A 25094-nucleotide genomic window follows, 5' to 3' on the forward strand; every position below is an offset into this window, starting at 1 on the left:
GTGGTGGGCACCTATAATTCCAGCTATTCGGGAGGCTGGGGCAGGAGGATTGCTTGAACCCGGAAGGTGGAGATTGCAGTGAGCCAAGATCATGCCACTGCACTCCAGCTTGGGCTACAGAGTGAGACTCTGCTAGAAAGCAAGAAAGCAAGAGAAAGAAAGAAAAGAAAAGCATTACTTTGAGAAGCAATAATCAGAACATTTAATAAGAAAAAACAGATCACGATAGCCACAATGTAAAACATCTAGGAATAAACAAAAATATGCATAGTATTTATGGAGAAAATTATCAAGCCTACATCACAGGAAATATTTTTAAATTCTAGAATAAATGGAGAAATAAATTAATAAGATTTCTCTAATCCAATATTGGCAGGGCATGGTGGGTGGCTCATGCCTGTAATCCCAGCACTTCGGGAGGCCAAGGCAGGTGGATCACCTGAGGTCAGGAGTTTAAGACCAGCCTGACCAACATCGAGAAACCTTGTCTCTACTAAAAACACAAAATTAGTCGAGCGTCGTGGTGCATGGGTGTAATCCCAGCTATTTGGGAGGCTGAGGCAGGAGAATCACTTGAACCCGGGAGGCAGAGGTTGCGGTACAGAGAGCACACTATTGCACTCCAGCCTGGGCAACAAGTGCAAAACTCCATCTCAAAAGAAAAAAAAAAAAACACCAATATTATTAAAACGTTAATTCTTCCCAAATTGTATTCAAATGTTGGGAAGGTTGCAAGCAAACGCCCAAGAGTTTTCAGAGCACTTAGACTTACTTGAAAATTTCAGCATAAGAACAATAGTATATGAATAATTAAGACTATTTATTTATTTATTTATTTAGGAGACAGAGTCTAGCTCTGTCACCAGGCACCAGGTGGGCGTACAGTGGCATGTTCTCGGCTCACTGCAACCTCCACCTCCTGGGTTCAAGCAATTCTCCTGCCTCAGCCTCCCGAGTAGCTGGGATTGCAGGTGCATGTCACCATGCCTGGCTAATTTTTGTATTTTAGTAGAGACAGAGTTGCACCATGTTGGCCAGGATGGTCTTGATTTCTTGACCTGTGATCTGCCTGCCTCAGCCTATCAAAGTGCTGGGATTACAGGCGTGAGCCACCCTGCCAGGCCAATTAAGACAACTTTTAAAAGAACAACAAAGAAGAGAACTAACCCACTAGTTAAAATATATTAAATGTCTATATTAATTAAAGTAGTAGACGTGGGTACAGTTATATACAAAGATTGGTAGATCAGATTAAAGAACCCTGGAAACATCTCTGTTTGGCATCTCAAACTTTACAATTCCAAACCTGAATCCTTCATCCACCTTCCTCCCATCCTAAATCTACTTGTCTCTCTGCCTTCTCCATTTCGGCTGACAGCCTCTCTTGGGAATCTGGTTGTTTAACAGTAGGAAAAGTTCTTCTTCCCATTTCCCTAGGATTCAATTCCTCACTCTGCCATAATGGGGCAGGTTATGACATATTCCCTGAAATTATACTACAGCCAAGGCTAACTAGGTCTATGGGAAATATCGAAATCTTTTAAATGCTCTTCTCCTCACATCTATAGCGGTCCCCTGAGGTTCTCCTATCTCTGTGGGTTCTGTGCTTATATGAGCTTCTCTTGAGAGGCATTGAAAATGGGACAGCATTTAACATAAACAAGCTGAAGAGGAAACCAGTGCAACCCCCATTATTTCAAGGAGCTGTAAAGCAATGAGTAGCACAAAGTGCTCAGCTCTGTATGAAGCAGTGAAGGATATCTAGTTTTCTCATGGAAACCCGTAGCACCCTTAGCATCACTAAGTGCCATTATACCTCTCTAAGTCCATGGCCAAATGCAGGCATAATTTGTTCTGCCTCTAGAGGATTACAGTAAAAATCAACTCAAAATGGATCAAGTGCACCAGATTGCCTTCTCTACCCTGCCTACCCAAGCATTTAACCTTACCTCTCAGCCTCAGAGATAATGAGCTCACAGGTATTTCTCTCTTTCTTGAGGGAGATCTAAGTCAATTTAGGATGACTTTAATCCTCTGAATTAAAAAAAAAAAAAAATTCATCACCACAAAGCCTGAATCCCATAGTTCACCAATCAGCACAAATGATTTGTTTGCAAAAAATGCCATTTGTTTTTGGAGGTGGAAAACTGTTTTCTAAAAATTTACTAATTAGAGCTGTACTTGATGGTCACTCACATGAGCAAGAAGAGAGAGGAACAGAACAGGGACCTAGGTGGAACGTGGAAGACTGAGCGGCTGGAGTCCGAAGCAGGGCACTGACTGCAGTCTCACAGAAAGTCTCATAGGTGGGCAAAACAGCAAGGAAAGTAGCTGAGTCTCAGCTGCCCTGAGGGAAGATGGATGATGCTGCAATCTCAGGAACTGGGCAGATAACCAAAGCAGGTATGGCAAAAAATGCATTTCCTTCACACTGAAGACATATGATGCTCCATTTTCCACACCTGCATCAGGACCCATCAGCTTCATGAGCAACATTGCTGACAACGATGGGACCCCCATCACTATCCAAAAGCTCCTCCCAAAATCTGCTCCCATTTTCACTGCACTAATCCATACAATTTATTCAATCATTTTACAAATAACTGTCCTATGTACATATCACTGCACAACCTCTGAAGAAAATATAAAGATATCTATAGCCTGTATACTCAGAGCTCCCCTAACACTGGGAATAAATATTATTTAATTGTTTGTTTTCTACATTAGGCCATTAGCTCCAGATGGCAGGGATCCTGCCTGTCTTATCATTGTATTTCCAGCATAAAACCTCTTGACACACAGGTGATAATGAATAAATGAATCATCTCTTTCCTTCTGTCATTAACAGTGTAAGTCAAACATAGATGCAAGAAATTAATTAAATGTATAAATAATAAAGTCATCTAATTCTCTTCCTGAATTATAAGTCTGGTATGTGAATTCAATATTACACTCAATTATTTATGTATGTTGGCTATATTTGAACTTGTAACTCTCCAGCTTAAAAAAAAAAATCATTTAGATATTGGTTTTTAAAAGGTGCCAAATTATATAATAAAGGGATCAATTCTCCAGGAAGACATAATAAACCTTAATGAGTATGCACCTAAAAGCAGAGCTTTGAGCACATGAGGCAAAAACTGATAGGACTACAAGGAGGATGAATCTACTATTATTATTAGAGACTTCAATACCCTTCTATTAAAAAATAGACCCAGGAGGCAGGGAATCAGTAAGGACACCATCGAACTCCACAGCGTCATTAGTCAACTAGATAAAACGGACATGCCAAGAACAGCAGAATACACATTCTTCTCAAGTTCACAAGGAACAGTCATCAAGACGGAACGCACTCTGGGCCGTAAAAAACATCCTAACAAGTTTAAAAGAATACACATGATATCATGTTTGCTCTCAGATCACACAAGAGAATTAAACTTGCAATCAACAGAAACATAGCTGGAAAATCTTGAAAAACTTGGAGAATAAACATAATTCTAAGTAACACATGAGTCAAGGAAGGAATCTCCAGAGAATTTCAAAATACTTCGAACAAAATAAAAACAAAAAACACATAACAAAATTTGTGGGATGCAGCAAATACAGTGTATAGAGAAAATTTTACAGCATTGAGTACCTATATTAGAAAAGAAGAGAGATCTAAAATCAATCACCTAAGCTTCCACACCTTAGGAAAGTAGAAAAAGAAGACCAAATTAAATGCAAAGAAAAAAGAAATTATAAAAATTACAGCAGAAATCAATAAAATTTAAAAATAAATTTAAAAAAATTAAAAAACCCAAAAGCTGGTTCTTTGAAAATATCAATAAAATACATAAGCCTCTAGCCAGGCTAATTTTAAAAAAGGGAGAGAGGACATAAATTATTAATATCAGAAATTAAGGTGGGTACATCACTACAGACCTCATGAACATTAAAAGGGTAATAAAGAAATACATTAAACAACTCTATCCTCATAAATTTGATAGCCTAGATGAAAATGACCAATTTCTTGAAAAACACAATATGTCAAAATTCATCCAAGAAGAAATAAACAATCTGGAGTGGTCTCTATTTAAAAATTGGATCAATAATTAATAACTTTCTAAAACAGAAAGCACCAGACCCAGATACTGTATGTTCACTGGTGAACTAACCTTTAAGAAATAAAATACAGCAACTATCTATAATCACTTTCAAAAGATAGAATAGTTCGAAATTCATTCTAGGAGGCCAGCATTACACTAATGCCAGAACAAAACAAAGACATTAAAGAAAAATACACTCCTAAGTCTCTCATGGACAGAGACGCAAAAATGCCAACATAATCTTAGCAAATTCAGTCCAACGATGAATAAAAATATTATACAGCAAAAACAAGTGGAATTCCAGATATCCAAGGCTAGTTCAACATTCATAAATTAATTAATGCAATCCATTGCATCAACAAGCTAAAAATAAAAAATCACATGATTATATTAATAGATGCAGGAAAAGCATATGACAAAATCCAATACTTATTTCTAATAAAAACTCACAGTAAACTAGGAATACAGGGGAACTTCCTCAACTTGATAAAGAATATCAACAAAAAACCTACAACTGACAACATATTTAACAGTGAGAAACTCAAAGATTTTCCACTAACATTAGGAAAAATACAAGTATGCCTCTTCTTACTACTGTTTTTCAATATGCTGAAATTCCTAGCTAATGCAATAAGATAAAGAAACACAAGGTACAAAGATTGAGAAGAAAGAAATTTTTTTGCAGATTACATAATTCTATGTGCAGAAAATCTGAAAGAACTGCCAAAAAAATCTTTTGGAATTAATAGATTATTATAGTAAAGTTGTAAGATATAAGGTTAATACACTTTTTTTTTTTTTGAGACAGAGTTTCACTCTTGCTACCCAGGCTAGAGTGCAATGGTGGGTTCTCGTCTCACGGCAACCTCCGTCTCCTGGGTTCAGGCAATTCTCCTGCCTCAGCCTCCTAAGTAGCTCGGATTACAGGCATGCACCACCATGCCCAGCTAATTTTTTGTATTTTTAGTAGAGATGGGGTTTCACCATGTTGACCAGGATGGTCTCGATCTCTTGACCTTGTGATCCACCTGCCTCGGCCTCCCAAAGTGCTGGGATTACAGGCTTGAGCCACTGCGCCCATATGTCAGCAATAAACAAGTGGAATTTGAAATCAGAAACAGTATCATTTACATTAGCAACACTAAAAATAAAATAATTATAACTCTAAAAAAATACGTATAAGATCTATGTGAAGAAAACTACAAAATTCTTATGAAAGAAATCAAAGAACGAAATAAATAGAGAGGCAGTCTGTTCACGGATAGGAAGACTCAATATTGTCAAGATGTCAGTTCTTCCCAAATTGGTCTGTAGACTTAATACAATCTCAATAAAAATTCCAGCAAGTTATTTTGTGGACATCAACAAACTGCTTCTAAAGTTGATATGGAGAGGCCAAGGACCCAGAATAACCAATACAACATTGAAGGAGAAGAACAAAATTAGACTTCAAGACTTTCTATTAAAAGCTATAGTAATCAACAGCACAATATTGGTAAAACAATCAACAAATAAATTCATGCAACAGAATAGAGAGCCCAGAAATAGACACAAATATAGTGAATTATCTTTGATAAACGAGTAAAAGCAACAATGGAGAAAATAAAGTCTTTTCAACAAATAGTGCTCGGACAACTGGATATTCACATGCAAAAACATCAATCTAGACACAGACCATACAACTCTGAAAAAAACTAACTTAAAATAGATTAAAGACTTAAACATAAAACACAGCCATACAACTTTTAGAAGAAAACTTAAGAGAAAATCTAGATCATCTTGGGTTTTGTGATGATTGTTTAGTTGCAGCACCAAAGGCACAAGAAAAGAAATAACAGACATGTCGAACTTCACTAAAATTAAAATTTTCTGCTCTGTGAAAGACACTGTCAAGAGAATAAGAAGGCAAGCCACAAAATGGGAAAAAATATTTCTAAAAGACAAATCAGATGAAATATTGCTTTCCACAATAAATAAAGAACTCTAAAACTCAAAAATAAGAATAAAATCTGATTTTAAAATGTGCCAGAATGCTTAATAGGTACCTTATGAAGGAAGACAAACAGATGGTAAGTAAACACATAAAAAGATGTCCCATATCATGTATCATCAGGGAAATGCAAATTAAAACAGTAAGTTTTTTGTTTTGTTTTGTTTTGTTTTTAAACAGAGTCTCACTCTGTCACCCAGGCTGGAGTGCAGTGGCATGATCTCAGCTCACTACAACCTCTGCCTCCTGAGTTGAAGCAATTCTCATGCCTCAACTTCCCAAGTGGCTGTGATTACAGGCATGAGCCACCACACCTGGCTAATTTTGGCATATTTTGTCAAGATGGGCTTTCACTATATTGCCCAGGCTAGTCTCAAACTCCTGAGCTCAAGTGATCCACCCATCTTGGCCTCCCAAAGTGCTGGGATTACAGGCATGAGCCACCATGCACAGCCAAAACAATAAGACATCTTTGCACACCTATTCAAATGACCAAAATCCAGAATACTAACTACATCAAATGTGGTAAGATTCTGCAACTATAGGAATTCTCATTCATTGTTGGTGAGAATGCAAAATGATATAGCCACTGTAGAAGACAGTTTCATGATTTCTTACAAAATTAAACATAGTCTTACTATACAATCCAGCAATCATACTCCTTGGTATGATTCGTATCATGCTCCTTACTCAAATGAATTGAAAATTTATACCCACACAAAAACCTGCATGTTGATATTTATGGTAGTTTTATCCATAATTGCCAAAACTTGGAAGCAACCAGGATGTCCTTCAATGGATGAATGAATAAACTGTGGTACATCTAGATAATGGAATATTATTCAGTGATAAAAAGAAATGAGTTATTAAGCCATGAAAAGACATGGAGGAAACTTAAATGTATATTGCTATGTGAAAGAAGCCAATATGAAAAGGCTACTTACTGTATGACTCTAACCATATGACATTCTAGAAAAGCTTAAGCTATGGAGACAGAAAAAAAGATCAAATGTTGCCTGGAGTTAGAGGGTTGAGAGAGATGAATAGACAGAGCACAGATTTTTAGGATAGTAAACTATTCTGTATGATCCTATGATAGTGAATACATGTCATTATACATTTGACCAAACCCACAGAAGGTACAACACCAAGATTGAACTCTAATGTAAACTATGGACTTTGAGTGACAATAATGTGTCCATGTAGTTTCATCAATTGTAACAAATGTATCACTCGGGGCGGGGGTGTGGGGGGGGGGATTTTGATAATGGTGGAGGCTGTGCATGAGTGAGGGTAAGAGATACATGAGAAATCTGTACCTTCCATTCAATTTTGCTGTGAACCTAAGACCGCTCAAAAAATAAAATATATTATAAAATTTAAAAAATTTTTAAAGAGGTGCCCAAAGGAAGTGGTTTTCATAGATGCATGTAGTCATGGGTACAGACGCCAAGCAGGTAAGCCATATTCTTCAAATGGAGATTAAGCAAGGGTCATCCTCATCTGAGTGTGGGGGAAAAAAGTTCAATTCCTATCGAAGGAGGACAATCAGGATAGCTTCAGAGAAAGTCATCTCTATGAAATCACCTTACCCTACCACCATTGTAGAACATCTAAACTCATTCCCCAGATTTCAGGGTTGAAAATAGCCCTCCGAAATCAACAGTGCTCTGATAGATGGAGGCTTGCAGATGCCAGAACAGGCTCACATGACGAAGCCACCTCCACCCGCTTTACTTTAAAGTAAGAACTTTTAAGATTAGAACTTTAAAGCATAGTAATACTTTATATTATTACCGTAAAGTATAGAACTGTTAAGAAAGGAACTTTGTGGTTCCTTTGCTATGAGTCAGATGCTTTTGGTGCACTTGTGAGCAGCCAAGAAGAGGAAGAAAGCACAAACCTAAGAAGGATGAGGAGTAGGAGGGAAAAATCACTTTCTTTTCAGACCTAATGTGCTTGCTGGATGATTGCTGAGGTGTTTTCTTTGTTTGGAAAGAAGAAATCGATGCTTACATCTAAACTACATCCTAATTAGAAGCCACATCAGGCAATAATCACTAAACCTTTTCAGCCCTGAAAAGAAAAAGCATCATCACATTATCACTCTGCAAAATGGAATCATTAATACACAGTAAAAACATAGAAACTGTGAAAAAGACTGTGAAGTATGCAGCTACCAGCATTTAGCAGGAACACATTACGGAAGAATGAGTAATAAGCTCCAGTAGCTGTGGTGGAGGTTACAATGAATAAATCCTACCCTAACAAATGAAGTCACTAATTCTCTTCCTAAATATAATCCAATAGACCAGAGACAAGTGCTAGGTATGATGGTGGGGGAGGGAGCATTTAGAAAAACTTCCCATCCAGAGGTCTAGGCTTTTTCAGAGAAATGAATGTAAATGAATTCAGTCATAGATGGAAAGCTCAGCGCCTTAGAGCAGCAAATGTGTGCTAATGAAGGCAAAGAATGCCAACAGAGCTTTGCTTCTGATAGAGAAAACTTCTTTCCTGGCTAACACATGTGAGGCTACCTAGCCTCCCTATCTCATGCATCTTGGCCCTTGATCACCAGAGGGACCAGAATGGATCTCGGGGTGGATGAGTTTCTCTATGAATACATCCTTAGTACTAGGACAATAACACAAAGCGTATATCCTAACAATTGTTGGCCTTCTTCATGGACAAGGCAGTTTGTTTCATGTCCTGTTACAGGATGGCACCAGGATGCCAGAATCAGAAACTATGTTTAAATCTCGAATCCACCACTTACTAGCTATACAACCTTAGGCAGGTTGCTTAATCTCTTTGCATCCCAGCCAGCCTAACTTAAAGTGTATATAAATTATGTTTTATACTTTATAGTGTTATTGAGAGGATTAAGAAGGACCATGCAAAAGGCTTTGTAACGTGTAAAGAGCTACAAAATTCACAGGACTGTGGTATTCTGTCTTGGACAAACTTGGTGGAGGTTTAACTGCTCAGGAAAAGAAACAGGATATAGACTCAGAAACACAAGATGTTCAATAGAAATTTATTGCACTGATGAATGACTGAACAACGTTCATCAAATGATTAAACCTGGATGGTGAAACCAAGGGCCTAGATTACATCTGGTCTGAGGCAAATCTCTTTCTCCCAGCCCATGCTCTGGGCAATGATTCATCAGCCTCCCCGTTCTACAGACACTAACACTCTAAGCCATGTCCTTGGATGCCTATGTCAGATCTAGTGGAAGCATACACAGAAAAAGAACTAGAGAGCAGAGAAAACATGGCAGAGAAATTGTTGCATCCATAGGCACATGCATGCATAGAGCCAGGATCACTACCCTTTCAAAGGAACACAGTTGTCAACATTCCTCACTCTAATGTCAAGAATGATCAAAGTCTCACCAGACACCTTTGGCTTCAACAGCATCAAGTCCAACAATTTAGTATCTACATCAAGGGCAACCTCCCTCTCAAAGGAGCTTTGTTACTTGAAAGAATCCTCTCTTTCCTAGCACCTGCAGCATATCTGGAGGTTTACAAAGCACTGCTGTATCTATTATCTCAGTGAGCATGTGAGAATCCCATGAGGTAGGCAGGCAAGTTCTTTTCAGCTCTATTTTATAGAGGCAGATCCCAAAGTTCAGAGAGCTTAAATGTCTTTGCCCAAAGGCACATAATTTATAAGTCAAGGAGCTAGGCCTTCAAACTCAAACCTGACTTCAGATCCAAGAATGATCTTTCCTCAACCTCAGGATTACTCCCCATGTACTTTTGGTAAGAGAAGAGCAGCAGCACCCAAGAAATTTGTCTGCCATCCCTCCACGCCTGTTCACTCTCCCCAGGCCTGGCCTGGAACCATGCTTCCTTTAGAGAGGCAGTCACTTCCCTACCAAAGCTGTGCTGGAAAAGCTGCTGGATATATCTCCACAAATTGCCCTGCTCTCTGCCAGGCATTCATGCCAGTTTGTACCACAATTCCTGAACTGACAGCTTAATGGCATATTCAGAAAACTGTCTTCCATCTCTTCTGGAGACAGCAGGCAGAGAAAAAGGGGTCAGGCATTGGCCTATTCTGAGTCAGCTTTACTCTTCCAGGAACAATCAGGGCCAAAGTTCACTTACAGAGCCTTAGGCAGCTACTCAAACTTCTGAAGGGTGAATTCTCTATTTAACTAAGTATCTGAAGCCACATTTTTCCTATTTCCCTTCAGTAGGCACTACCAGTGCACACAGATCAGGACTGAGGCCAAGAATGGACTCTGACCATAAACCCCTTATATTGGGATCTGCTTAGGACAGCCAAATAGGAGCAGCTTTGGTCTGCAGCTCCCAGCACGATCAACAGAGAAGGCAGGTGATTTCTGCATTTCCAACTGAGGTACCCAGCTCACCTCACTGGGACTGGTTAGACAGTGGGTGCAGCCCATGGAGGGCAAGCAGAAGCAGCGTGGGGCATCGCCTCACCTGGGAACTGCAAAGGGGTCAGGGAACTCCCTCCCTTAGCCAAGAGAAGCCATGAGGGACTGTGCCATGAGGAACAGTGCATTCCAGCCCAGATACTATGCTTTTCCCATGGTCTTCGCAACTGGCAGACCAGAAGATTCCCTCATGCCTATATCACAAGGGTCCTGGGTTTCAAGAACCAAACTTGGCAGCCATTGTGGGCAGACACCACTGAGCTAGCTGCAGGAGTTTCTTTCACACCCCAGTGGCACCTGGAACACCAGCAAGACAGAACTGTTCACCCCCCTGGAAAGGGGGCTGAAGCCAGGGAGCCAAGTGGTCTAGCTCAGCAGATCCCACTCCCATGGAACCCAGCAAGATAAAATCCACTGGCTTGAAATTCTCACTGCCAGCACAACAGTCTGAAGTCAACCTGAAATGCTCGAGCATGGTGCGCACAGGGGTGTCCACCATTACTAAGGCTTGAGTAGGCGGTTTTCCCCTCACAGTGTAAACAAAGCCACCAAGAAATTTGGGCTGGGTGGAGCCCACCACAGTGCTGCAAAGCTGCTGTAGTCAGACTGTCACTCTAGATTCTTCCTCTCCGGGAAGGGCATCTCTGAAAGAGAGGCAGCAATCCAGTCAGGGGATTATAGATCAAACTCCCACCTCCCAGGACAGAGCACCTGGGGGAAGGAGCAGCTGTGGGTGCAGCTTCAGCAGACTTAAACGTTCCTGCCTGCTGACTCTGAAGAGAGCAGCGGATCTCCCAGCACAATGCTCGAGCTCTGCTAAGGGACAGACTGCCTTCTTAAGTGGGTCCCTAACCCTGTGCCCCCTGACTGGGAGACACCTCCCAGCAGGGGTCAACAGACATCTCATACAGGAGAGCTCCAGGTGGCATCTGGCAGATGCCCCTCTGGGATGAAGCTTCCAGAGGAAGGAAGAGGTAGCTAGCTTTGCTATTCTGCAGCCTCTACTGGTGATGCCCAGGCAAACAGAGTCTGGAGTAGATCTCCAGTAAACTCCAGCAGACCTGTAGCAGAGGGGCCTGACTGTTAGAAGGAAAACAAACAGAAATGAATAGCATCAACATCAACAAAAAGGATGTCCCTACCAAAACCTCATGCCAAGGCCACCAACATCAAAGACCAAAGGCAGATAAATCCATAAAGATGAGGAAAAACCAGTGCAAAAAGGCTGAAAATTACAAAAACCAGAATGCCTCTTCTCCAAAGGATCAAAACTCCTCACCAGAAAGGGGACAAAACTGGACAGAGAATTAGTTTGATGAATTGACAGAAGTAGGATTCAGAAGGTGGATAATAACAAACTCCTCCAAGCTAAAGGAGCATGTTCTAACCCAATGCAAGCAAGCTAAGAACCTTGAAAAAGGGTTAGATGAATTGCTAAGCAGAATAACCAGTTTAGAGAAGAACATAAATGACCTGATGGAGCTGAAAAACACAGCACGGGAACTTTGTGAAGCATACACAAGTATCAATAGCTGAATCGATCAAGTAAAAGAAAAGACATCAGAGATTAAAGATCAACTTAATGAAATAAAGCATGAAGACAAGCTTAGAGAAAAAAGAATGAAAAGGAAATACCAAGCCTCCAAAATTTATGGAACTATATGAAAACACCAATCCTACATTTGGTTGATGTACCTGAAAGTGATGGGGAGAATGAAACCAAGTTAGAAACACTCTTCAGGATATTATCCAGGAGAACTTCCCCAACCTAGTGAGACGGATCAATACTCCAACTTGGGAAATACAGAGACCACCACAAAGATACTCCTCAAGAAGAGCAACCCCAAGACACATAATAGATTCACCAAGGTTGAAATGAAGGAATACATGTTAAGCATAGCCAGAAAGAAAGGCTGGATTACCCACAAAGGAAAGCCCATCAGACTAACAGCAGATCTCTCTGCAGAAACCCTATAAGCCAGACAAGAGTGGGGGCCAATATTCAACATTCTTAAAGAATTATCAACCCAGAATTTTACATACAGCCAAGCCAAGCTTTGTAGGTGAAGGAGAAATACAATCCTTTACAGACAAGCAAATGCTGAGAGATTTTGTCACCACCACACCTGCCTTACAAGAGCTCCTGAAGGAAGCACTAAATATGGAAAGAAAAAACTGGTACCAGCCACTGCAAAAATATACTAAATTGTAAAGACCATCAACACTACAATATTGTATTTTTTTTAAAAAACACATTTATCTATATATAAATATATTAGTCCATTTAAGCATTAACATTGAGTTAAAAAGTAATACAGGTTGAACTTGGGTATTGCAAAAATGGACCCCAAAAAACTAAAGTTTGGACAATAATAACGTGGAATCTACTATTCCCAATCACCTTTGAAAAGGCTTAATTGGTTTTGCCCCAAGAAGTGTTTCCAAACAAAGCCCTTTCTGTCTTATTGTCATTGCCATGCCTTAATTCAGAACACTGAACCACTCAATAAGCATTTGTCGTTCACTGACTGTCAGTTAACAGTATACAGTCCCTGCCCTCAAGCTCATAAATTACTAGAAGAGTTAGAGAAGTGGGTAATTATATTATCATGATAAACACAATGTAGGAGGAAATCATAGAGAGCCTTTGGAGGGATACCAATTCCATTCTAAGGAGTTGCATGAAAAGTGGTGTCCTCTGAACTGAGTCATTAAGGACTGGCAGGAGTTAGCAAAAGAAGAGAAGAAAGTTCAGGCAGAAAGGGTGGTGCTCGTTCATTCCTTTATAGAAATTCATATTTTCATTCAGTATCATTTTTGGTTTGTCTAAAAGACATCTGTTTACATTTTTTTATAGTGCTCGTGTGTTGATGATAAACATTTTTCAAATTTTACACATCTAAAATATCTTCCTTTAACTTTTGGTATTAAAAGATATTTTTGCTGGATATAGAATTATAGGTTGATAGTTTTGTTTCTTTCAGTACTTTAAAGATGGTGCTCTCCTGTTTTCTACTCACATTCTTTCTAACAGGAAATCTTATGTCTTTGATTCTTATTATGTAGCATACATTTTTTTCCTAAGGTTGCCTTAAGATTTTTATAACTGACTTTTGAAAATGTTATTATGTACCTTGACATAGGTTTTTGTGTGTCTTCATGTTTCTTGCGCTTGGTATTTGCTGGGCTTCTGGATCTGTGAATTCATGGTTTTCATCAAGCTCGAAGATTTTTCAACCATTATTTCTTCAAATATTGCTTCTACCGTCTCTTTCTCTCTCATTCTTTGTTTTTATTTTTATTTTTTAAATTATAAAAGCAGCCTCACGAGTGAGTAGGGTCAGAAAGATTTCCCTCTCTTGTCCTTTGGAGACTCCAATTACATGTATATTTGCCCTTAAAGTTGTATCACAGCTCATTGATGCTTTTTTCATTTTTCTTAAATTCTTTTCTCTCTAGGTATTTTATTTTAGATAATTCATATTTGGATAATTCATATGGTCTTCAAGTTTATTAATCTTCTCTTCTGCAATGTCTACTGTCAATTCTGCCATTAATCCTACCTAATGCATTTTTATCTTGGACAATGCTTTCTCATCTCTAGAAGCTTGATTTGGACAAAAAAATTACCACATCTCTACTTAATTTTTTAAACATATCGAATATAGTTATAATAACTAATGTATTTGCCTGTTAATTCTAAAAACCTATAACAATTGAGTCCATTTTGGCTGACTGATTTTTCTCATCATACATTGCATTTTCTTCTTTCTTTGCATAACTGGTCATTTTTATTGAATGTCAGACATTGTGAATAGGACTTTTGGGATACTGGATACTTCTGTATTGCTATACATATTTTTGAGCTTTATTCTGGAACACAGTTATTTTGAAACAATTTGATCTTTTTGGGTCTTATCTTTAAGATTTTGTTATGTGGACCCAGAGCAGTACTTAGTCTAGGGATAATTGTTTCCCACTGCCAAGGAAAGAACCTTCTGACTACTCAATCCAATGTCCCATGAATACAGTTGGCCTGGTGGGAAACTGAGCAAGCACCAGTCACTGTTTTTCTAATAATTCTTTTGGGTCATTCTTCTCCTAGCTTTGGGTAGTTTCTTCATTCACGTGTGTTGATTAATTATCTATTGAAGGCTTGAGAAAGATTCTCTGCAATGTCTTCCTAGTTTTCTTTTTGTGTAGCCTGCTCCTATTTGATACTTGCTATGGTCTGAATATGTCCCTCAAAAGTGCATGTGTTGAAAATGTCATCCCTCTACCCTCTCAAGTGGATTAATGTCAGTACCTTCAAAATGAGTTGGTTACTATTGGAGTAGTTTTGTTATAAAAGTGCGCTCTCTCTGGCTCTCTTGCTTTTGCCCTCTCACAATGGAATGCCCTCTGCCATATTATGATGCATCATGAAGGCCCTCACAAGATGCCAGCACCATGCTCTTGGACTGCCCATCTTTCTGGAGGAACCATGAGCTAAATAAACTCTTTTCCTTATAAATTATCCAGTCTGTGTGGTATTCTGTTTTAGTAACAGAAATCAGACTAAGACAATACTCTCTTCTATGAAATCTAGCTGCCTTGATCAGATCCATGCACTCAATTCCATCTCCTCCGATTCTGACTCAGTTCCCTAACCAGGTTGTGGAAATTCTCTCAAGGCAGTAAACTGGGCAATCATAGGACTAACTTCATTTATTTCCTGCATCTTAGGAATCACTGTCCTTTTTTGCTTGATGTCCAGTATCTTGAAAGTATTATTTTATATACTTTCTTAAGCTTTCTGTTTAATTTTTTTTTCTTTTCTTTTTTTTCAGGCAAGAGGGTAAATCCAGTCTTTGCTATACAACCTTGGCCAAATTAATCACAATGTATATTAACACAGGATTTATTCATCTCTCTTTCTACTTAACTCTGAGCTTTTTAACAATAGAGTCTGTGCTTTATCCATTTCATATCTTCACACATGTATGGCACACAATGTAGATGCAATAATAAGTAGCAAAGGTTAATTCTGTATCACAGATGTATGCTGCCCTTTTCCATTGCCTCAATTACAATCAGATGGCAAGAGTGGTCCGTTAGATATTTACAGCATCTCAGGATGCTATAAAGAGAAAGAGACCTCATAGGCCCTCTCCTCTGGTTTATCCCTTTATAAAACATGAAATCTTCTAATACATTCCTAAAAGGCAGCAAAAGCTAAAATGGTGTTTAGGTGAAGGAGAAGGAGGAGGATGAGAGATGAAGTACCATGTCTCATCTGTATATAGGATGCTTTGCAATAGAAGGCCTCTCTGACCCATAATTATCTTCCCACACATACCCATTATCAACAGGGTTCTAGAGACAGAGACATCAGGAAACACAGGAAAGGGGTAAAAGTTGAGAGCAGAAGACAGAATGTAGTTTCAGAGAAGAGATAATTCTCGAACTAAAGAAAAATACTCTTGGATGTGGCTACTAAAAAGTTGGACCTAGAACTATCTCTGCTTTTACTTTTCCAGCAAAGCCATATCACATGCAGGCACATGCATTTACATAGACACATCCTAAACCCTACTGCAGCTGAGATTAACACAGACAGATCATCAGATAAGCAATCCTACGGTAATACTGCTGACAACCACCAGAGATTCTGAGTAATTTAGGATGTCAACAATTGTTACTGATATCGCTTATCAGTAACAGAGTAAGGTATGTGAGAAGAAACTTAATAAGAGCAAAACATGTAGGAGGTTTTATATCAACAATCTCAGTTTTTAATCAATCTCAATCTTCCCCATTCTTGGATGTTACCTGATACAGGACCATGGTCCCCCAATTTATGTAAGGGAACTAAAATTCACAATGATTAAATATCAAGTACAGAACTGGTTTTCCCAGTCCTTCATTCTAAGACCTTGACCTGAACCACTGTAAACCATAGGTAAGTGATGAAGCTGGTGTCATCAATGTATGGGATCTTTTAAAAACGTTACTGACAAACCCCTACCACCAAAAATATAAACCCTAGAAAAAACCTGAGCAGTGGCCAGGCTGTAGGCAGTAGCCCTAAAACCATCTAAGCAGTTCAGGACAAAGTTGTGATAGACATAAGATCAAAGATGCCTTTAAAAAAGGAGATTGAAGGATTTTCTCCCTTTTTTCTGTGTCTACTTTAAATAGACTGGCTGAAGAGAATAATATGACCAGTAAGCAGACAGAATAAAAGAGTCCTGAACCCTCGACTCTTAGCTAAATCCCTGAGGAAGTGAGTATATTTTACATATAAACTAAGAATATAAGACTAAAAGTGGAGGCTCTTCCCAGAACATTCTGGGTTCCTAGTGTCTAGCAACCCAGGGGAAAGCTTAGCTTTTCTTTAGAACTAATGTCAACCAGATACACAAAGAAAGAAGGAGGAAAAGGATGAGTAGAAAAAAAGAAAGAATGAGGAGGAAAGAACAAGGAACAAGTGAAGAAAATAAGGAAAATGGGTCGGGCACAGTGGCTCACACCTGTAATCCCAGCACTGGGGGAGACCAAGGTGGGCAGATCAAGAGGTTAGGAGTTCAAGACCAGACTGGCCAATATGGTGAAATCCCATCTCTACTAAAAATACAAAAATAAGCCGAGCAAGGTGGTGCACACCTGTAGTCCCAGCTACTCGGGAGGCTGAGGCAGAAGAATAGCTTGAACCCAAGAGGTGGAGGTTGCAGTGAGTCCAGATCGCACCTCTGCACTCCAGCCTGGGCAACAGAGTGCCACTCCATTTAAGAAAGGAAAGTAAGGAAGGGAGGGAATGGAGGGAGGGGAGGCAGGGAGGCAGGCAGGGAGGCAGGGAGGGAGGGAAGGGAGGCAGAGAGGGAGAGAGAGAGGGAGGGAGGGAGGAGGGAAGGGAGAGAAGGAGGAAGGGAAGGAGGGAGGGAGGGAGGAAGAAAGGAAAAAAGAAAAAAGGCAGACTTTTCTTTCCTATTACCCCATGGAGGGGTTTGTGTATGGCTGTACAGTTAAAAAATGCCATCTTTTTCTGTCTTCCAGCAAATAGCTTTAGAATAGGAAGCTCCTGAAAGCATGTCCCTACAGCATTTCTAAACGAGCATATTTTGGTCTTTTCAAACAAATCCTTGCCTGTGACTGGCTCCATACCTCTAAATGGAATGGTCTTCCATGGCCCAGGGGTTTTTTCCACTCACAATGGGATCAATAGAGAGCTCTCACTAAGCCCACGCTATGCGGACTAACACCTTGATAACTCAAAGAGCAACGTGACCACAGTGGTCTGGATGTAGCGGATGGTAGGAAGCTGGTCTTCCAAGTTTTTAAGTCAGTGAAAGACCATAATGATGAGGAGGTTGTCCACTTGTGCTTCCTCCAGCAGAAAACAGAAGTAGAAATTCTCTTATCTAAGAGCAGAAGATGGAGCTGAATGAACTGAATATAAAACAAAGTTGGTGAAGATGATGATGCTGTGTCTGGCTCAAAAATCTTTAAAACCAAGAAAGTACGTACTTACTCTGTCTGGGTTGGTTACAAACCCATCAGGAGCTTATATAGGATCTACTTTAGAGACTGCCTTCACCTCAAACACCTGCACAAGTAGGGAAAGACATTAACTGTGCTCTCCTAGACAGAGTCATGAGGACACCCCTGCCCTCTCTTCCAGCAGCTCCTACAGACTCCCACGGATATGAAATCAGACAAGAGCCCTACTGTGATTTTTAAATAAGACAGGATAATTTACTGAGATCTTAATTTGGATTTGTACTGCTCTTGCTATGGTTTTCTCTCCCCTGCTCCAAGGAGGTACTAGGCCTTGCCTGCCTTTGAGGAATGTGAGGGGAGGGACCGGGGTACCAGAAGAGCAAAAAGCAAAACCAGCCTCAGACAGCTTCTTTTACATTGACTCCTGCCATCTGGGGCACTTTCGAAGGGCATGGTACAGAGGAAGCTGAGAGGCAGAGGCAGGGAAACAGTGAGCTGATGCTCCCAGACGAGAAGGAGACACAAGTCTATGGGCTCTAAGAAGAGTGGGCTAGGAAGCCTGCTGAGATAGCAAGACCCCTGGAGGGGAAGTGGAGTGGCTGGCCAGGACCACCTCAGCTGCCTCCTCCAGGAACATCTGGCTTAGTCTAATGCCTTTCTAAACAACTCTAAGGCACTACATTCTTTTCTCTTTCCCTTGTGGATTACATTAAATTGAAAAATACTCAAAATATGTCTACCATTGACAAAGGCTTGGAAATCTGCTTTGTTAAACAGTTGTGCTTGTGGCAGTTCTCTCTGTTGTTTGTGGAGCTGACCTGACTGCTGACTGTCACTTGTTTGTAATAATACTTTTTAAGTATGACTATATTGCCTTGTATAAATGTAATACATCATATCTCATTATACTGGGCATCTGTCAAGGGCAGAAAATATGTCCTTTAATTATTTTACTCAAAACAATCAATATTTATAAACCTCAGCCCCATGGAAGGTACAGAAACAGTAAGAGGCATGGTTTTACCCTCTGGTGGCTTACAGTCTTGCAAAACAAGGCACAGAAGACAGAAAACATACAACCTGCAAGTGTGTGGTAAATGTGTATAATATTGGCTTTATATACCTCAGGGATTCAGAAGAATGAGATTTACTGACAGCCCAGAGAGTAAGCTGGCTGGGACCGCCCAGGAAAGAAGCAGAACTTGCTGCTGAGAACCCATGGTGAGCCAGGCCCGTGTCAGGCATGTGGCACCATAATCTCACTTAGAATGTAAGATCCCCTGGGGTGGGTGGGTCCTGTCAACCACCTTTTACAGATACACCTCACAGTAAATGAATTCAGAATTTGTAGCCAGGTCTAAGTGACTCCAGGATGCTCTTTCTCCTATATCAAATTGCTATACCAACAGCAGTCTGGCTTGACATTCAGGTGTTGGGTAATGAGGGCCTGAACTCAGCTGAAGACAGAATGAATAGAGAAGCTACGTGGAAGAGAGCCGTCTACCTGACTGGGTGTTGGGGAAGAAGCCCAGTGTGAATTTGAGGATGCTCAGACTCAGATTCTAACAGAGCCTTCCAGGGCTGGGCTCACAGGGGCTTTTGATCAGTCTCACTAATTACTTACTCAGATTAACCCTAAATATCTGACTATGACCCTATTTTATAGAAACCAGGATCTAGAAAGCAGTTCCCACAGTATGACCAGGAATTCTAGAGATTCCCTGAGACCTTTTCAGGAGTCCTTAAATTCAACATTATTTCTCTAATAAAACTAAGACATGGCCGGGCGCGGTGGCTCAAGCCTGTAATCCCAGCACTTTGGGAGGCCGAGGCGGGTGGATCACAAGGTCGAGAGACCAAGACCAACCTGGTCAACATGGTGAAACCCCGTCTCTACTAAAAATACAAAAAATTAGCTGGGCATGGTGGCGCGTGCCTATAATCCCAGCTACTCAGGAGGCTGAGGCAGGAGAATTGGCTGAACCCAGGAGGCGGAGGTTGCGGTTAGCCAAGATCGCGCCATTGCACTCCAGCCTGGGTAACAAGAGCAAAACTCCGTCTCAAAAAAATAAAAAATAAAAAAACTAAGACATTACCTTCCTTTTTCACTCTCATTCTCTCACAAATGTACAGTGTGAGCAGAGTTTCCAGAAACCACATGGTATGTAATATTGCAATGAACTGAGGTAGATATGAGATTCCAGCTTCATTCATTAAGATAGGATCGAAAAGAGTTTCAAAGTCTATAAAGGAACAACACTCCTAACACAAAATTATTTCTAAAAATATGTTGATAGTCAATATGCAATAAGTTTATTACTTTTATTCTTAAATAAATAGATTTTTAAATTACAGTTTTAATTTCTAAAACAGTTTGTATTAAGACATATATCTCATTATCTCATACAAACAAAAGCTTTTTGGGATTTTGAGATTTCTGATAATGTTTTAAGATTATATAAGAGTCTTGAGACCAAAAAAGTAAATCTAAAAGAACAATGACAAGCTCTCAGGATGTATTTGTGTTTAACTTCCACTAAATGGTGGGCCAGGCATTCTACTAGGTGGTTTGTATTTGTGACTTCATTTGGTCTTTGTAACACTTTAAGGTAAGAAACTTATCCCATTTTGCAGATGAGGACAATGAGGCTCAGAGAGTTTGAGCATCTTGCCCAAGGTCTCCTGGCCAGTAGCTAAGCAAAACAGAATTCAAGCCCCTGTCTGCCAAATGCTAAGGTCCAGGCTGTTAACCATTATCTAGTTCTCATGAAGCCAACACCACAAAGGTACATATTAAAATCAGATTTCTTTAAACTAAATCCACAATAGATAGTAGAAAAGACCCATAGTGAGAGAAGAAACTTTAGGATAAGGGAGTAGAAAATGAGTATACAGGTACTGATCGACTTACAACCTATGCAACTTACGAGCATTCGACTTTACGACCACAATCGCTAGCCACGACTGCTCGGCGCCTGGCAGTGCAAACGTTGCCCAGCTGGGCATAGGACAGTGCAGACCGGCTTCTGGCAGCACTACCATCTCCGCGTGCACCATTTCAACTGTTATCCCAGACTCGGTACAGCAATTTGTGTTTTGTGTCTTGGATATTTTTCATCAAACCTCTCCCAAGATGTCTACCAAGAGGAATTGCCAATAAAATGTTTCGTACATGTTTACATATTTTGATATGTTTTGCAATTGGGAAAATGTTTCCTATGGCATTTTTTACACCTGTATTTTGTATTTTTGTATGCACCTGTATTTTGTAATTTTGTATGTTTTGCAAATATTAAACCAGTTGTACTGGTAATGCAGTGTTTTACTTAAACCTGACGAATGTAAAAATAGGAAACAAAATGGTGTAGAGATGATACAAATGGCATAAAATGAACAAAGAAAATTATGATATATAACAATAATGAAAGAAAATTATGATAAAATATGACTTAAAGATTTTTATAACATCATTTCACAGTACTGTACATATAGCCTACTCAACTTACGACCAAATCGTGTTACGACCGGTCTGTCGGAACCAATCGTGGTCGTAAGTCGAGCACCGGCTGTGATTCTTTGGTCCTAAATGCCTGTTGCCTGGTAGGCACTCTGCTCTGCCCTAAGAACACAGTGGTAAACAAGGTAAACTCAGTTCTTTCACTTAAAAACCTTAACAAGAGAGAGAGTGGAAGGGCGGGGACAGACTTAAACAAATAATTACACTAATACAAAGCAGTTCAAAAATACAGTGATGCCTGGGTGGAAAGTAGGCTTGCTCAGAGCCATCCCCATTCACATACCAAGAGAGCTGGGAAGGGCCACAGAGCATCTGGCACAAATCACCCCCAGTGCTCCTGTCAGAATTTGAGCTGGGCTGTTCAGACAGTTTATCTGGGCAGAAGGGCATTTACAAGTTCTTTTGCCGGTTTCTTTATTTTTCAGCTGTGTACATCTTGGAACTTTTGAATCTAGGTAAGCAAAGATTACTGTTTCACTTGAAAGGACAAATATGTTTTGTGACGCATGGTGGGCTAGGGAAGGCTGTGGGAGGTGTGAAGCACTTGAGTATGTTTAGTTTGTTTAGAGACTTTCTGGAAAAGAACTCTGGGCAGAGGCAGGGATGATCACCAGACCGGTGGGTAGTGCTGATGCTGATTCAGTGCAGTTAGCCACCTTACTAATTCCGTGCGCAAACACTGCCCAAGGTCACGACGGAGCAAGAAGAGCCTGTGCATTGCTTACACAGCCCGTCTCTCTGCAGAGTGGCAGAAGAGCCACGGTAATCTTTGTACACAATAGTTACTGGAATAATAGGGTTCTCACTGACAGGCTTTTTTCTATCTAAATCCAGATAGTGCCTTGTTCTCCATTCTTCCCATCCTCCTTCTCCTCAACCTAGCCAGACAGAAAGAAGCCCAACTTTAGTACCCTGTTACAGCCATACACAGGTCACATTACCCTAGCAAAAATAAAACACACACACCCCTCCCTCCAAGACCTTTGGTAGAAAAGCTGCATCTAATAGCACATACTCAGTTAACACCCGGACCTAACAAATGCTACATGCCAATGGCTTCCAGATCTATATCTCTGACCAATCCTCTCTCTTTAGCCCCAGCCCCATAAACGAACTCTCTACTTACATCTCTTGGATAGCTCAAAATCAACATATTTAAACTTCAACTCATGGTCTACCACTAAACAGCACCCCTAACCCCACTTCCACACCTAGTTAGTTCACTGCTACTAAGCCAGGTCTATGTAAGATACTAGTCTCACAAATGTTCTGCCCTCAACCCTACCACAGCCAATTCATCACCTGGTCCTGTTGGTCCCACCTCCAAAATCCATCTTGCATTTTCCTCTTTTCATCTGCACTCGCCACCACCATCATCAGAGCTCACCTCAGCTCTCACCTGGGCAACTACAACATCCTCCTGACAGGACTCTGCCTTCAAGTGACTCTCCACGTGGCAGTGGGGGGTCAGGTTGGATGGGGATGGGTGGGATGGTGTGGGCAGAGAGGAACACATGAAGTGGAGAGTCAAAATCAGGAGGCTCTTGTACTGTTCCCATGAGGAGTGATGTGGACCAAGATTGGGGATGTCATAATGGGAACCTAAAGAAGTGAAGGACACCAGGCGTCTTGTGGATGCTGACGTTTCAGGTAGAAAATGATGCAGGAAAAAAGGGAAAAGGTCCAGAGGCTGGAGATGGGGCATGGGAGTTGGGAAGTCACTGCTGCTACTAAGAAAGTTAAGAAAGTTAGGAAGAAGAGCTGCTTTAGCAGTTCAGGACAAGCCTGTTGACCTTGAGAAAGAAGAACGGTTTCACACAGCATCTTATATTCCATTTATCTGTTTTATGTAACAGGATCTAATAGTCACTTGGATGCTGAGCTGCTTGAGGCAGGGATAATATCTTCTATAGCACAGAATCCTTGACCTATGAAAACCACACCCCACTTTCAAAACACCTTTTCCTGCCACTTCTGCACAGCTTCATTCATTATACCATTCCAGCCCAGCTTTCCTGGATCCACTCATCCTGCATACTGGCATTCCTTCCTTGCTATCCATACTTGCCAGTTGCTTTGTTTAAACATGTTCTCTAAGCCCACTAAATGATCAGCAACTCCCACACAGGGTTGAGCCCTCATTCCCCTTCTGGCTACTTAAGTTGGTTATCTCCATTGGCCAGATAGAGAGATAAATGTCCATCCCCATATCCAAATTATATAGAGCCTTATTTAAGATGCACACACATCAAATACTACGTGACCCACGAATCGATCCCTGCTTTACCAGTAATGATGATAATAAGCTTTTGAGGAGCATGTTACCATTAACACAGTATTTTTAGAGGTCTGCTCCTAAAACTATTGAAGACATGTCTTCCTGAAAGTCATTTCTCATTCTCCAAAATCCAAAGCCCTTTATCCAGAGCCTTTTTTTTTTTTTACAGCATTTATCACACCCACTTTGATTTAGAGTTACTTGCTAGATCACCAGATTATAAACTCCTTGAGGGCAGGCTCTGAGAACAATTCATCTCTGGAGCCCCACAGCCTGGCACAGTGCTAAGAACTCAGAAGGCCAAATAAATATATGACCGATGAATAAATAAAGCACAGTCAACACAGACAGCTCCCTGTGTAAATTTTAAAACCTGAGTAATGCTTAAAGGCTCAGAAGGAAAGCTGCCAGATAAAGACAAAAGGGTATTATAATATGAACAAAAAATAGCTAAAAGGAGCATGCCATAAGGTTACTCCTTGAAAGGTTTCACATTGCCCTTTGCCAAGGGTACCAGTGAGGCTGGCAAAGTCCTCAAAGGGCGTGGGTGCTCTCCCTCCACTCCTAACTTACGGGGAGAAATGCCACTAATTTGACTTATACACTGGGGCAGAACCAACTCCAGAAAAAAAGCACCACAAGGACTTGGAAAAAAGGAACAAAGAAAAATGAAAGAGCAGAATGTTTGTGGTTGGAGGAATCAGGGATCCAAACCGGGCCTTCAGGAGCTGCTGCATCCACCGTCTGTTAGAGTTCTCAGTCAGGCCAGAGACTTGTGCTCCTGATGCTCACAGCAGCCGGGTCTCAGCAGTCTGTAGAATAGCGGCTGATTCCAGAATGAGTAAATGGAATCGATCCCTCCCTCTGTGGGTTCCTCAGCCTTGAAATGCTGGAAGGGTATTTATCTCATCATGGTTGCTGAGTTTAGCAGGGGCAGGTCGACAGACATACCCCATCCCATTGACTCTTTCTTCTCCCCTTAGTCCTAGGCTCTAAGAGACAGTCCCAAAATAGACTTAGCCATTTATATTTCTAGTGAATTCAAGGAAGTGCCCAGCTTGGGGTGATGAGATTGGAAGTAGGACGGGGCAGGAATTAGGTAAATAAAAGTTTTCAAAAACATGTACCCACTGTGTACTTTCATCTGTGTCAACAGCAGCCCCAGCCCCTGAATTGGATATAGCAGATTCAGAAGGGAGGGGCCCCTCTCCCCTGATGCAGTTTCCTCTACAGCAAATAGGGGATGGGGGGCTCCAGCGAAAGGCTGGTTTTGGAACCAAAAGTGTGAGCACTGCTCTCCTTTCCCAAGTGAGAGGCATCAAGCCCCG

The 25094-nt window shown here is 40.6% G+C and overlaps 1 protein-coding gene and 1 pseudogene across 2 annotated transcripts in view; both read right to left on the reverse strand.

The window, feature by feature from the left end:
- LOC141581070 (importin-7 pseudogene) overlaps positions 1-20349 on the reverse strand; it is a 36112-nt pseudogene extending 15763 nt beyond the window's left edge.
- KCNH1 (potassium voltage-gated channel subfamily H member 1) overlaps positions 1-25094 on the reverse strand; it is a 440752-nt gene that overhangs the window by 195165 nt on the left and 220493 nt on the right. The window lies entirely within an intron of this gene.

The sequence above is a fragment of the Saimiri boliviensis genome, chromosome 14 (genome assembly GCF_048565385.1).
Source record: "Saimiri boliviensis isolate mSaiBol1 chromosome 14, mSaiBol1.pri, whole genome shotgun sequence".
In the NCBI taxonomy this organism is placed as follows: domain Eukaryota; kingdom Metazoa; phylum Chordata; class Mammalia; order Primates; family Cebidae; genus Saimiri; species Saimiri boliviensis.